Consider the following 16047-nt stretch of genomic DNA (forward strand, 5'->3'; position numbering starts at 1 on the left):
GCGGAGGTCGATCTGGCGGGCTGCAGGGAAGGAGAAGAGACACAGCTAGAGGTCGCCACAGCTAAACGTGTATAAGGAATGGAAGGAAAGGGACAATGTTTGGATGTATGCAAATGCATGCACCTGCAGAGTTTGCAAAGATGTGTATGTACAAGTACAGGAAACCAAGAGACAATGCGAGAAGGAGTGGCGAATCGGAACGATTATACGTAAGCGAAGAATGTCATGGAAAGTGAAGGGTCAACGACGGCGACGGTAACGGCTGACCTCAGCACAGTCTAGTGGGGCGATGAAAACGCCAGCGATGTCACAACCGACCTGGACTGGCCGTATAGCGTCAGACCGATACTAATGATAACGAGTGGTAAATTGTCAAACAAGTGGAAGATGAGCACAGTCGTGCAATGTCTCATTATTCAACTATTCACATTATGGACAAGCCTTTACAATATTTTAAATCTATTGTACGATTTATTTCCACGGCCTTGTTCACGATGCATGACAAACATCACGAACTGTGTCACGAAAGCGTCTACATATGTCCAAATGGATGACGTCCTTCATGTCCGTCCGCTTCTAACATACATGGCGCCGTCAGTCACGAGCATCTAAAACGGACCACCAGCCTTCCTCACGGAACCTTGCGGATCAGTCACGGCATCGCTAAAGGCATGCTTAACATAGTCCAACTTTCAGACTTATCCAACACCCGACAGCATTGTCCCGTACTTAACAAGTCACGAGCTGGGACCAGAGAGACAGAGGAGCATCGCTCCGCGAATGCCCACATGACTAAATGTCACCGGTGTTCGCCGGCCAGCATGGTCGGGTCCGGGACCATTTCGAAATCGTCCGTCAGTTCAAGTTAATTTCATTTTCACGCGCGCGTTAGCCAAGCGCGGCTGAACTCGAGAGCTACGGGTGCAGATTTCACAAATTGAATGCATAATAGAGTGGTGCGATGGGCCAGACTCGGGCCGTATTTCGACGCCGCAGAGAGGCTATAGTCGACGCACAGTCCATTTAGGCTCCATAGGGAGGAGGAACACTTCGAGGGCATAAACAAACGTTAAGCCTTACCAAATATAAAATTATGTTGAAAAAATATGTTGAATTACATATGAATTTCATAGCAACTATATTGGTGTGGGTTTAAACAATGCTCAGCCTCTAAAGGATATGACTTATACTATTTGGGGCATGCACATTTCTGCATTATTTATCGCCTTCGTTTCACAGTTTCAGCGATAGCCTTGTTGTATTATGCACACAAAGCAGCAAAATATGACCTACCTTCATTGAGCCTCTACATCAGCTCATCTAAGACGGCCTCATGCATTATAGACAAAATGGAGTGTGTGACCAGTAGAACAGAATCAATGCTTTCCCGATTAAGTACGTAATAGTCCCCAAAACATCGTTTAAAGGTAGTGTGCCAGCTTTCCTGGACCGTATGGAGTTAATGGCCCAGATAAGGAGAACCGGATTTTTAGAACTTATCCATACCTTCAAAACTCATGGAAACGTCTTAAATTCTTCAAATTTTGAGTACCCCAGTGCGAAATTCGCCCCGACGGGTTGTCGGTCGTACCCCAACCACATTTCACACCACTATGAACAATAAATGCACACACTGAAATCGCTATTACCGATATGCTCATCCAATCAAGTTTCGATAAACCCGTTCACCATCATCTCCTGCGGTTTCGAACACGCCTGTTAGGTGGTGCGGTAGACCGCGCCCAAAGCCAGGGCCCCGGTAACGTGAGGTAGCCGAGTCGGGGCAGCGTGCGCTGACCCAAGCCGGGGCCGCGCGTCCTCCCAGTGTCATGTGATAGCCCGGGGCTGCCCGCGGGGATGCGGTAGACCGCGCCCAAAGCTGCGGCCCCGGCTTGGGTCAGCGCACGCTGCCCCGACTCGGCTACCTCACGTTACCGGGGCCCTGGCTTTGGGCGCGGCTTCTGCTCATACTTTGTGGTGCGGTGGTGGTGCGTCGGGCCGCGCGCTCTGACTTCGGCCAAGAAAAATGCGTCAGCTGATCATTGTCATTTCTGCCACTTGCGTGTGGTGAAATGGGGTCATAACTTAAGAGACGGCTTTTTCATATCAATTATTTTACATAAAATCATATTTCAAACCATAAATAATGTTCGACAGCCAAATAAAAGAAACAATACCAATACAGGCTTACAGTTTAAGGCTCGACATTGTGTTGTCTACGATTAGACAGCTGATAACTCATTCCCGTACGTCGTAACTCTATAATGACCTTTGCTAGTATTGTCACATGTGCGCCGCATTCGCGATTGTTGCCGACGCCTGTTTACAGGTCAGCCCACTACAGTTGTTATACATATCGAAAAACCGATAAATTTTTAGGCGAAAAAGGCACTATTTCAGGGCCATTTTTGATTTTTTTGCGATATTAGGTAAAAACAGAAGCTTCTTATCCTATAGGAAAAATAAAATGGGAAATCTTTCAAAGGTGGCACACTACCTTTAACGATGTTATTCAAACAACATGCGGCGACCTAACAGAACTAAGCAAGGACTACAAAGCAGGGCTGCGGAGTCGGAGTCGGAGTCGGAGTTGGAGTCGGTCGGAGTCGACAGTTCTGCCCGGAGTCGGAGTCGGAGTCGGAGTCGCCCAAATCTTACCGACTCCGACTCCGGAGTCAGAGTTAACGCTGCATGGCTCACCGTCATGCACTGCACCTGTTTGATTGACGATACTGCACTCGAAATTAGATTTTGTCGGTAATAGGTCATTTTTCTGTTTTGGACGAACGTTTTCAGCGAAAGAAACAGAAGGCGGTGAATGCCCCAGAACCTGCTTTTTAAATCTGCATGTTATTTTTAATGCATATTTGCAACGCAAGGCCTTTGGAATGCACATGGGATCGTTTCAGGCAAGATAAAATATCTCCATTCTGAACTTCAATATCATGATATGGGTATTCATAGAACCGTCCGGAGTCGGAGTTGGAGTCGGAGTCGGAGTCGGAGTCGATTTTTGAATCCGGAGTCGGAGTCGGAGTCGGAGTCACCCTAAAATCCATCGACTCCGCAGCCCTGCTACAAAGGCATCGATTCGAGACTGGACGATCAGAATCGGCCCTGCGGGAGCAATGACCAATCACGGCAGCGACATGTATGTAATCCACCTAATCCGACTGTGGTCAGTGATACGCCCACGTAGCTCGTTATTGGCCACAACAACGCTGCCTGTCGTTTGTTGCATGACAGACCAGCCCAAATCAATCCACCACCAATCCTATTCGAGCTTTAGCAGTGGTCACCTTCAGTAGTCGGTAATCCGTTCAGCTAAATCCTCACTCCACGCTGTATAAATCAAAACAATCTGCTGTGGAAGGATCTCCCCCACTTCCCTCCGCTCGATCTGCTTCCAATCGACGGACTCTGACGGACCTCCACCTCACTCCCAGCACTCGCGGCACTCACAGCACTCATGGCACTCGCGCTGGCACTCCCACGGGACCAATCGTAGGCCATCAGAGTCAGACATGGAGTGCCCAGAGTCGGAGATGGAGTGCCATTAGCACGGGCCGAGAGGCAGGTCCGGAGGCCGGGAGGGATTGGATCGACATGTTACCGCGGGCATGGACCGAGTTTTTAGTCTGTGGCAGCTGGGCAGAAATCGCCACGCCATGTGTGGATCGCCCATGATCTTAAATACAATATAATACAATACAGCTGATTAAGGTGCGCGTCATGTGTATGAATCGGATGGATTTAACACGGTCAAATGTTTTCTTTTCAAATGCATTCGTGAAAAAGCAAATAAGCTCGTATTTGTTGCTTTGTCGCAGGCTTCGGGACAAAAATAACACAAGCATTTCCGCGCCTTTTTCTTCCAGCTCCACGGCTGTATATAGCTACCTAAGTATTTGAACGACTCTGAGCTTCCAGAAGGGAATAAGAACAGCAAATACAATATAAGCTCTTGCAAACCACGGTAGCCATTAGCCAATATCAGCTAATTAAGTAATTACTATACATATAGCTACCGTGCCGCTTGAACACTCAGTCCAATGTCAGTCTCCTCGGCTCACTGCAACTGGTTTTCTTGCGAACTGGATTACGGTTCGGTGACCGGTGCGGTTACTTTTTTAACCGTAGGTATTATGTCAACATACCCGAGGTCAAATCGTAGAGGAAGGTTAACTTCACCACATTTCGACTTCTTTAAAATAAAAAAGGCATATAAAGAAAACACCTAAAAACTTCTTTCATAAGAGAATCGACTGGCGTGAACGCATCAGACATAGGTAGGTGTGCCTTGTCACTGAAAATTCGGTCCCTGATTCGGGTGCACCAACTGACTATATAGACGGCTGGTTGGCGAGACCAAGACGGCTGGTACCACAATTGGAGCGATCATTACCGGTCTCTCACACAGTGCCTGGGGAGACAGACGGTCGTCCACCAGACCACCGCAAAAACTCGGTCCGCTCCGGCGGTGAACGTCAGGGGAGCGTCCGGCCGCTGTCAGCTGTGCTGGAGGCATAGCGGTCCGCCCTTATCCCGAGACGTCATCTGCGCGACGCCGTCACCCCCGCATTTAATCTCACCACCTGTTGTAGAGACCGACAGGCCACTCGACCGCGGACTCACCTTGACTGGATGCAAATACGCTCCTCCTCCTCCCACACCGAGAGGATGATCAACTGCGCCGCTAGCTCTTCCACTGTAGACACATCGCTGTAACACACCTCGTCTGACCAGTTCGACGCTCACTGTCACACGCTCGCGTGATCACTACAGTCGACAAACCCCTCTTCACCAAACAGCACCACTACCATCACTAGCACCAGTCCGAATCGCCGCTGCGGATCGCGCCGCTCCGCCCCCGCCGGCCGTCTCGATACACCTGTTGGAGCGAGCGGCCGCGCGGCGCGCCTGTGCCCCGAGGGCATGCCCCAGGCGCAGCCGCCGCCGTCAGCAGCAGCGACGACCGGCTGGTGCTGCCATCTGAGGCTTGCTAGGAGAACCTCAGCTTTCCTGGTCACACGGCGCTAGGAATAGTGGCGCCCTGTGCCTTGTGATCTCGGGTGGAAAAGGGCCTTAGGTAGGCCTACCGATTACCGTGGCCTAAAGCCTGTATGGGTGCACGCATTCACCTTCAGAGCATACTAAGTATCTGTAAAAATACATGTATGAAAGATGCTTCTGCTGGACCTGTGCCATGCAGGAGGCGGCGTTATTAATTGTTCCGTCTTTTAGGTGCAATTGCGAATGTTTGCTAGCTATAGTCGCACCAGGGCCCTGGTGCCGCCGCCCGCCAGGGCCCTAATGCTGTTCTTATCCCCCCCCCCCCCTCCGGCATCGTAACACACCGGGGAAGGAAGGGGAAAGCCATCCGATTCCTCTATCCCTCTGATCTATCCTCCACACGCAATATCCCTTCTCCTCGACACGTCAAGTTCCTTGCTCCGGGCTGGAGGGTCACTTTCATTTGACGTGAGTATAAGCTTCTCAGGGACAAACCCTCTTCCGGTGGGGTGACCGTTTACGAGGCTGGATGGCCACGGGCTCAGCCTCACAAGCCACTGTCAGAGTGACCGCCTAGGCAATGTCTCTCCCAATTCCTACCATTCTTCCGGATCTAAGGTAAACGGTCTTGCGGCGCCAGTCTGAAAGGGCATATCTTATAAAACAGCCAGCCAACCAACCAACCAATTAACCAACTGAACCAAACAACCAACCAACTGAACCAACCAAGTACCAACCAAGCAAACAGACGAGGGAAAAACGCCCCCTTTCGTTATCAATGTAGCGACTATGGAGAGTATTGGAAAGTTTTAAAACCCGCGCCCCGCTGGGGGTCCTGGATTTCCACGCCCTGCAGGGGGGGGGGGGTGTTCGAACACCCCCCCCCTTCTAACTCGGCTCCTGGGCCATGTAGCAATACGGGAAAGGCGACGTTCGAAAAAGCGTCAAACATAAAGAAGAAATCACTTCGGTCACTTCTTTGGTCAGGTCAAAGGTCAGGTCACCAGAGTTCATTGAAGGTCAAAATTCAGTATTCACCGATTTGTAGGTCAGATGTCGACAATTTTCAACAAATCGACGCACAACTCGGAAACTGATAAAGCTACAGCGCAGTGGAAAAGCGCATTTGATAGCTCTATTAACGTTCTTTCCGAGTACCTGGATTGGAGCTACCGTCGAGGTTTTGGCTTGCAGGGGAAAAACTGCCAAAGTAGCCGTTTTTTTCGGAAACCGTTTTTCTGCAATAACTTTTGACTCAAACCTTGCACGAGCTTTCTTTTACCAGCATCGTGTTCCTCTTGTCAAGACGCGTCGAATGACCTATCACTTGCCCTTGAAAGATCGACTTGAAAACTTGACCTCAGGTCAAGGTCATGACCTGACCGATAAGGGCTAAGTTCCATATCAGTCAAATCCGTATCGTCGAGCCAAACACATCTAAGGTGTTTTCATCGCTCTAGCATGCCTCTATCAAAAGTTATTCGCGAAAAACAGTCAGATACCATTAGTGACCTGAGATGACCTCAGGGGCATAAAAAGATGTCACGGGTGCCATTTCCATGTTTTTTTTGTTGTGTGTCAATGCTAATAATTCAGTGTTTTAGAGTGTTTATAACAACTTCCGTCTAAAAATGGTGACTTTCAATTTTCTCCCATTGACTTAGGTACCTATACCTGTTTGACTAGATAAGTGAAACTTTTTTAAATATAAAGGTACTGTATTATAGAAAGCCTTCGCAAACGCGTTTCGAATAGATCATCTTCAGTGCTAGCTTCCCATAATACAAAAAGAAAATGGTGAATTCTTTTTGTATTATGGGAAGCTAGCACTGAAGATGATCTATTCGAAACGCGTTTGCGAAGGCTTTCTATAATACAGTACCTTTATATTTAAAAAAGTTTCACTTATCTAGTCATATATGTCACAATGAACGTTCAACAGTACCTATACCTAATGGGGAGGTCGCAAAACTGACCAGACCTTAGGTCACCGATATCAAAATTTCCAGATACACATTTTGTACATAATGTTGCTCTCATCAATTGCTGAAAGTTTCAAAGCGATCAGTCACTCGGTGTAGCTTTGGCAAGTGGGGTCACTTGACCTGACCTGGTGACCTGACCTTAAATGACCTGGGTCTGAAATTTTCACAACGTATGTAGAAAAGATGCATGATAAGGTGTGCCAAAAACGCGGCGCTTCGCGCCGTCATTTTTGAGATATTCGCGAAAAAACCGCAAGGGGGTATTCAAACACCCCTTTGCGGACGTGAGACACCCCCTTGCGGGCGTCAAACAGCAGGACGCGGGTTAAAGGGACACTCCCACCTTAACATTAGATTTGAGTTGAGGTAGCCAAAATGGGGTCCCTGGCTCACAATTACCGGTTTCGGCACTCACAACATCGAGAAATGCCTTAAATCGGAAATGTTGAATTTCAAAATTGCAGCATTTTGATTCAGAGGGGCTAATGCATAGGAATACCCCTCTGAATGTGTGACATCAGCGCAGATATCTAACGATTTTTAAATGTTTGACTAAAACGTTTTTGTAGCACGCGGTGGTATATGCTGCTTTGCGCGCAACAAGTGCCGCACTTTCAGCTGCCAAACTATTGCTTCCAATTAAAGTCGCTAGGAACAGCGGAGATCCCAAAAAGTAAACAAAAGTAAAAGTCTAATATCTTGAAAACCGGTGAATACTTTTTGGTGAAATTTGGTAGATATTCGTTTTCGCTCTTTCTGAACCGAGCGACATCACTTTCATGCCAATTCATAAACTTTTTGAAGGTGGGAGGGTCCCTTTAATACTACAGGGTGTCCGGAAAGCCCTGGCGCTTTTCAACATTTCTAAAATAAATGCCTTTAGTCCATAGATACTAAACAATACAACAAAACAATGAACAGGAACACCAAGCCACATGCTTCTGCTAAGTGCCCATTCATTGTAACCGGTAACCACCGTCTGTGCCGGCGACGGCCTCGACGCAAGGGCGGAAACGCCTGCGGGTTTTGACGATGCCGGACATTTCCTGCAGGGTAAACGCCTGCAGGGTAAACGGCAGCTCTAACTGGTTCAAAACTTGCAGGTCATAAGAAGGATAGGCATTGAGTCATGACATTCCGGCGAGATAATATAATGGAACAAAATGAAATAAAATAAAATACAGTAAATTAAAATAAAATTAAGTAATAAAATAAAATTAAATAAAATAGCATAAAACAAGATAAGATAAAATAAGATAAAGACGTTAGCAGGGAGAGCCTCTGCTCAGGCCAACTGTGTAAATAGATGCTCACTGAGTAATACCTGTAACATCTGTAAACCGCAATCAGATGTGAAACACGGTCATTCAGCAGAGCTCTAGCTGTTAACACCGAGTGGCACATGCATTATATTCAAAGTTGATGTGTCTCCGCGCCGGCGTTTAGCGCTGGCGGCATTCTACCTGTCAACAAAAAATATCAGGACAAAGAGCACGTACCAAAGGACAAAGAGTTGCCGTTGCCGACCGCCCCCCCCCCCCCCTTGCCGTTTCTGTCCAGCCAATCCCGGTGTCCAGATGCGGCGTACAAATCAAAACATTTTCGACCTCCCACAGAACCCCAAGCAGAACCGCAGTAGCTCGACGCGGTTTTGAACTTCGCTAAATTCGCCGCGCGTTATGGTAATCCGTAGTAAAATAATTGGTACCAAGTCGAAGAAAAACTTGCCAAACATGAAAACTAACGCATTTTGAAGTACGAAGCCACTGAAAGCAAGAATCTCAAACGTTTCATCGATATATGTACATAGGTATTGCTGAAGTGCAAAGCTCTACATCAAAAACATTGGGGGCCGAGCTAAGCAGGTCGAAACTCAAAAATGTCAAAAATCTGAGATAGTAGTGGTGTAGCCCCGTCAATTTTAGGGGAAGGAGGGTGAATTGCGCCACCTTAACGAAAAACGCTATTTGTAAGAAAACCGCTGGTAATATAAGCATGCACTGGTAACCACTTCAAAGAGGAACTCATTGGCTACGATTTAAGAGTCTTCCGATCAATTGAAAATGTTTCGTTTGCTCCTGACAGCTGTTTTTTTCAGAAACATGCAAAAGGGCGCATTTGCCAACAACTGCTGTAAATTGCGCCAGGGGGATGGCGCAATTAGAACCCAATTGCGCCCTATACTTTAACATGGCTAAGTAAATGAGACGGAATGCATATGTTGCAGGCACTTTAGAAAATCAGTCATTTTGTAAAATGCCTAGGCATTTTGCAAAATGCCTGATTTTCCAGGCTTTTTGCAAAAAGCCTAGGCATTTTACGACTGAGTCTCCAGTCATTTTGCAAAATGCCTAGGCATTTTACAAAATACCTAGCCATTTTACAAAATGACTGAGCAGCGTGTTGTAGATACGAGTACCTAATTATATACGTTTTGGTAGCGTGTAGGTGGACCGAGGAGTCCAGCATTATGACCAGAGGAGTCCAGCAGTGGGAAGTCCATACCTACCTCTATTTTGAGAAGTGCAGGCCCGCGACATTTCCAACCCCCACGTCAGCGACGCTGCTGGATTTAAAATGATCGATCTGGAGCGTCAACAAACGACTGGCCCTATGCCGGCCTGTATCTGTAAAACTATCAGAGGTCGCGAGGATTCGATCCCACACACTTAGGCGTTAGTGTCTTCTGAAACCAACGCTCTCGTCCTACACCAAGCGACCTGATGATTCTCCCGATGTGGAGCTTGATACTCGTATTTTTAACTGGGACCATGCAAGTAGGTACTCAAAGCTGTTGCCACAGAACAAAATAAATCGTGTTTTGTTAATTATTGCTTTAATATTCATTGTGATCAGAGAGCTTTTTTATTCCAAAGAAAAGTTAGGAAGAAAACCTAAATAATAATACTGTAAACAATTGCGTGGACTAGGCCTAGGGTAGACTTGTTGAAGTTCCTTAGAGCCAATGAGCGCTGTCCAGTCAACTGAGGAGGGGAGGGGTGGTCCACACTGGGCTTAAGCCACACAATGCTTTATGCTACAGCCGAGTCTGCAACTCAACCTGGTCGTTACTCAGCATTGTCGTCATCACAGAGCTTCAAATCGATCAGCTACTGGCTTAACACGTAGGGTAAGGTGCCTAATTAGCGACCCCCTTAATTTGAACCGTCATTGCTCACGCTCTGTGGGTGCCACTGTATTACTGGCTTGATTTTCGGAGAGGTCGTTCATTTTTCTATTAAAATATAGTCATTCTCTGTCCCAATATTCACTAACTTATTTGTAGTGAGGATTTTGGCAAACCATTGCAAAAAACGCTAATAGGGAACTCTTCCCGATTAGCGACCGGGGAGGGTCGCTAATAAGTCTATGGGTTTCCCCATATTAAAAATTGCAAAAAATGCGACGCCTGAAAAGATGAAATATGATCTAAACCAAAGGTAACCTATACGCAAAGCACTCAATCACTCGAACAGGAACGTTTATCCAACACATTTACGTAAGTAAAAACTGATCACGTGATGCACCGAAGGCGAAAAGAAGGCGGAAACCCAAATTTTGCGGGCTACCTCGTATGATATTCGAGGTCCGCGCTGAATTCGGCACCCCTGCAGTCGGTGACGACATTTGACATCCCCTGCCACACATTGCAAGCTTCAGCAACACCTCATTTTAATTTCTCTCTATTCCCCTTTCTCTCCCTTCTTGAGCTATTTGCGACCATGCCAGGCGCAAATAGGAAATATGAGTTGCGACACATTTTTAACCGCCATGCTGTGCATAGTTAAGCGATTCACTATGGGAAAACGGCAATCAATTGAAAAAGGAATGTCGATTCAGAATAAAAAAAGGTGCATCATCCTAATGTGCATCGCTTTTCATCAGAGAGGGCCCAAACACACACGTTTTGGATAAGAAACTCGTCATTTTTATTTAAACTCACTTGAAACGTCCCACCAGAAACATCGACAACCGTAAAATAATTTACTTTGATAACCAAAGTATGGCTGACCTTTTGACGATGTTTTTACCCCGTTTTCTCCCGCCAGTTTTTCTGTAGGGAGGTAGGTCGCAAATCGGAAAGGGTCGCTAATTAGGCACCTTACCCTACCTATAGGGTATAGGAAGACGTCCAAAAACTGTTGGCCATAGTATCTGTAGTGGGATCTACGTTCCATGCTGGTCAGGCATTTTGCAAAATGCCTAGTCATTTTGTAAAATGGCTAGCCATTTTGAAAAAAGCCTGGTTGCGTTCAGTCATTTTTCAAACAGCCGTCTTTTTGTAAAATGCCTAGGCATTTTACAAAATGACTGATTTTCTAAAGTGCCTGCAACACATACACCCCGGCAGTCTAATGTCATTGCGGCTTACTTAAACATTTATAATGTTATTCAGGCTTGATGAATAATAGATGTAGATATAAATGATTTTTGCCCAGGTAGACAACTCTATATGTGTCCGTACGCTTGTAAAAGTGCAACGAAAACATTTACTGTAACCGACTTGATATATGTGAACGTTTGCGCCTATACAGTTAAATTTTCAATCGTTTCTCGCAAAATTAACAATTTTTATCGTTTTGAAAACTTAATAACATCAGTTTTTAGTATTTTTATCATAGCTGTCACTTCTCACGCCTGAGTCCATGTTAAAAATATCGTATTTTGTCCATTACACCACAAGCCGTAGCCTAAATGGCAGCTGGCAGCTGCATTATAAGTTTGACGAGAGAAATAATTTGCGGACTGACGACAGCGGGCTGCTCCCTTACCTGACATTAAACTCCTGCTTTATTGCAATCAGTTAATGATGCATTCATACTGTCGTGATACAATGACTACAGCATTATTCTATTTGCGCCCCTGGCGCAATTGCCATGGGCGCAATTAAAATTGAGGTACTTTTTAATAAAAGCGTAGAAGTTATCATAAAGATGTTGAAGGATATTTACTGTTTCAGTGAAATACAATGAAAAAAAGGGGCTTTCTTTCTAAATATCACTCTGAAAATCACACAAATATCGCAAATTTGTATAGCCAACGGTTCAAAATACTGCAAAAAAGTTAAGAAAACGCCATAACATCTTTGATGGCGTAATGAGCCTTGCTAATTGGCCTCATCAGAGAGTTTGGGCCATAAAATGATCTATCCAGTGGTGAAAATAATGTTTTCGAACACAAAAATCTAAACATGCCATTGAATCCGTGGGAATGTTGGTGGGCGCAATTGGTTAGGAGGGCGCAATACACCCACTTTCCCCTACATTTTTTATGTCTGGATCATGTTTCTGTATCTTCAAAACTGTAGGCCTGACAGCTCTTCTCGCGAAGGTCTTTTTTCGGTCGAAAATCGCAGAACATGACGTCATTCTGACGTCGTTTGTGGCCAACCTATCATAGCCTCTGGAAAAAAATTTAGTAACAATGTGTAAAATTAATGCCCGGAGGGATGTTGAAAGTTTGGTGGCGATATCTCCAGCCGTTTAGGAGATATCGACGGAAAAGGACAGGGAGAGCCGTTTCGACCCCTTCCCCTACGGGGCGCGGGTTAACAGAAGAAATCCTCTGCATACTCAGCATTCATTACTCTATAGCCACGATACCTAATGGCTATTGCAGTATATCATTTCATCGAAACGCGGACAGATTGTCGTGGTTACTTGTAAGGTTCTTCGGAGTGTTCGGACTAACTATGCTCCAAAATTATATTTCCAGACAAGTGCAGCTACCATGCAAGTACAATACTTCCGGAATATGAATCTTGCTAATCTACATATGCTATGCATTTTCATTCATAATAGGTGGGTAGGAGGTACACTTCAGACGATGCCTCATTAGTCATTTGCATAGTCGCCTTCCTAAGCCGTAAACAGTGTGGAAGTGGCGTATAACGCAGGGTATATAGAACAACGGGTACACCAACGACGCGGAAAGCGCCCATTTTACTTGGATAAGTTACATGGTAGGTGATATATTTTTTGAATATGGAAAAAATAGAGTATTCTATTCTGACGAGTAAAGCCAAATTCATAAAGCAGTTATTTTTAAATTATATGTACCAGAAATAACATACTGACCATAGTTTAAAACTTAGTCTAAAGTTAGTTGAAAAGCGTATAGTTGATACTAAGATGGCAGGAATCACTGGAAGGCGGAAATGGCGCAGCTATTTCATTCTTTAATTGTGTTCGCGAGCAGGATTTACGTGATGCTAGCGACATCTATTAATGTAATCGGGGACGCTGATTGGCTGACCGAGTCCGTGAGCAGTATCACTAATGTACGCCAGTACAGGGTTGAGGCAATGTGCGCATGCGCAGGAACTTGTGCTCTCACGGAGGGGCTTTGGTACCTCGGGCAGCGCCCAATGCTTTTTGGACCTGTTATGGCCTCCGCATCGAAAAAACGCTAGATAAAAAGGTTGTAGAGGAAGCTTGAGGCTACCTTTCCCCACAATAATATTGGCACTTTATCTTTTAGCTTACGTGTGAGGCTCGCTTGAAAAAGGTCGATTTAACATGGAAACCCTATGGGGTAGTAGTTTTTGAGCGCCCATTTGGCCTAATGCTACCAACTGTTACTGGCTACCCCTGGTATAACGTTCCGTCCACTTTCCTGCCAAGAACTATTGCTAGGGAATTGCCAAACAGGACTTCCATGAAAAAAGTCGCGTACCAATTAAAGCGCTCGGGGCTTTCATCTCTGTTTCTGGCATCGGTATAGGTATAGTATGGCTGTAGTACTAGTGTGAGGCTATATACAGTACAGCTGTCAAATGGATCGCTTGAGCGTGCGGCGTCCAGCTGAAAATTGCGTGTGCCCGATCTCTTGTGTGGAAAATGCCCGCGTATATATAGTACACAGGAATAAGCTGTCACGCCGGTCACGTTTTCAGACATGCGCTTCATGCACGCATTCTAGCATGTTTTCAGACACTTAGATACGGGACGGTCGCACCAAAGTAGTGACCAGCGACGCTGACCGCCCCGCCCGGCAACATTGACCTCAGTGCCAGGGAGACCATTTACTGCAGACCTCTAGACAGCTCCACCCAAAACACACGTACGCTACTAAGGCCAATGACATCCAGTATGCTGTAAAGTGTAAAGCATTTGTATTCAATTGTAATCACAATAATAGCGATGTACTGAGGCCATATAACACTTGGTAAACGCGGTGATATGACAATGCTCATTTTATGGCGATACAGCGATCGCTCGTAAAGATACGCCGAACAAAAACGCTGCGTGTTCTTCTTCCCTACTTTGTCATAAAAGACAGTTCGGAATCGGATTGCACTAGTCACCTCCAGAATCATCAATAAATTTACAGGGCCGTAAGTAGGTACAGTGGCGGCGGAAGGTATTCTAGGATAGGGGTGCAAACGATATTGAAGCGCCCCTTCCCGCTGGGCGCCCCTTACCATGCCGATGGCCGTCCCTGCACTGGAAAATCAGTTTCGCCCCTATACAGGCGCCCATAGAAGTTTGCAGAGTGCTATTCCTGGTCATAATCATCTCCCCAGTAAAAAAAAAATGCAAAATACGCCCTAGCACTAGGGGTGTAACCGCCCATACGGACAGTGCAATTTTACAGGCCCCAATCTCGGACCTCCCTTAACATTGTAATGTAATGTAATGTATTTAATGAGACAATCCTCGATGTACTCGGGGCTATTACAGTCTCAGTTATGTAGTACAAAGCATGCAACATATGTACACAGCATTTCCTGCCCTATCATAAACCACGCCTAGGTTGCTGTAAAAAATAGCACATCTTATACACACACGAGACGAATCATCCACATTTAACAACAATCGCTCGATAGTCATTGCTCTAATAGTTCGGACATCGGACCACGTCACTCTTGCCCAGTCACGGTGCGACTGTCACATAGGTGGCTTACTAAGTGACTCCGGAAAGCTGGCGTCGAGCGTAACGTCAGATCATGTGGCAGCGCATTATACTGGCGAGGTGCACGACAGCAGAAACGCCTTCGTCCCATCTCTGTATGTGACATTGGTACGTACAATGTGTTGTTTTGTCTAGTATTGCGGTCACGGGTCTCTGAGCTTTTAATGAGATTTTCAGCCAGTGCTTCAGGTTCGCCTGCGCGACGTACTCTATGAACCATGCACATAGTGTGGTACTGGACGAGCTCATTAGCTTTCAACCAGCCCAAACGTTGAAGCAGATCGGACACATGGTCAAATTTCTTGCGACGGAAAATGACTTTGGCGGCATAATTGATCACTTTCTGAATCCGAAGAAGATTTTTGTTTGTGGTATTACCATAAACGGATAAACAGTAGCGGATATGAGATAAAACTAAGGCATCCACTAGAATAGAAATGGTAGATGGCGGTAAATGGCCCCTCAGTTGCGACAATCCGGTAAGAATTCCGAAACAACGGTGCACAACAACAGATACATGAGTGTCCCAGCTAAGGGCACAGTCAAAATGAACTCCAAGATTCCTCGCTTCGGAAACAGGAGTCAAATTACAATTATTAAATTTTACAACATAGCTGGAAATGTTTCGCAAATTCTGTGGGCTACCTAACAACATTAATTGAGTTTTCTCAGAATTAAGTTTGAGCCCGTTAGCTCGGAACCATGACCCCAGAGATTCCAACACTTGTTCCAGCCTGCTAACAACAAGATTGAATTCCGCCTTTTTACCACTGACTAAAATTTGTGTGTCATCTGCATACTGCACGATCATCGCATCATCAGCAAATAGACTGAGATCGTTTGCAAAAATGCAGTAAAGCAATGGACCTAGCGCTGAGCCCTGAAATACACCGATATTATTAGGGAGCGGCTTGGAGCATCGGAGGTTTCCCAAGCTGTCAGAAAATGTGACACTTTGCATATGGCCCATAAGGTAGCTTGAAAACCATGAGACATCAATCCCATGTAGCTGTAATTTTGTTAGGAGTTTGGAGTGGTCAATTACGTCAAAGCATTTACTTAGATCAAGCATGCACAGGAATGAAAGCTCTCCTCGATCATTAGCGGAGAGGATATAATCAGAGACGGTCAGCAG

At 45.8% G+C, this 16047-nt stretch overlaps 1 protein-coding gene across 1 annotated transcript in view; it reads right to left on the bottom strand.

Moving 5' to 3' along the window:
- The window catches only part of LOC122388816, a 142360-nt gene extending 137477 nt beyond the window's left edge, over nt 1-4883 (bottom strand). Inside the window, exon 1 of the mRNA XM_043380214.1 lies at nt 4636-4883. The gene's annotated coding sequence lies outside the window, so the exon portion shown is untranslated. The remainder of the gene's footprint in view (nt 1-4635) is intronic.
- Between the last annotated feature and the right edge of the window lie 11164 nt (nt 4884-16047).

This window comes from Amphibalanus amphitrite, unplaced genomic scaffold (genome assembly GCF_019059575.1).
Source record: "Amphibalanus amphitrite isolate SeventyFive unplaced genomic scaffold, NRLGWU_Aamphi_draft 000336F_arrow, whole genome shotgun sequence".
In the NCBI taxonomy this organism is placed as follows: domain Eukaryota; kingdom Metazoa; phylum Arthropoda; class Thecostraca; order Balanomorpha; family Balanidae; genus Amphibalanus; species Amphibalanus amphitrite.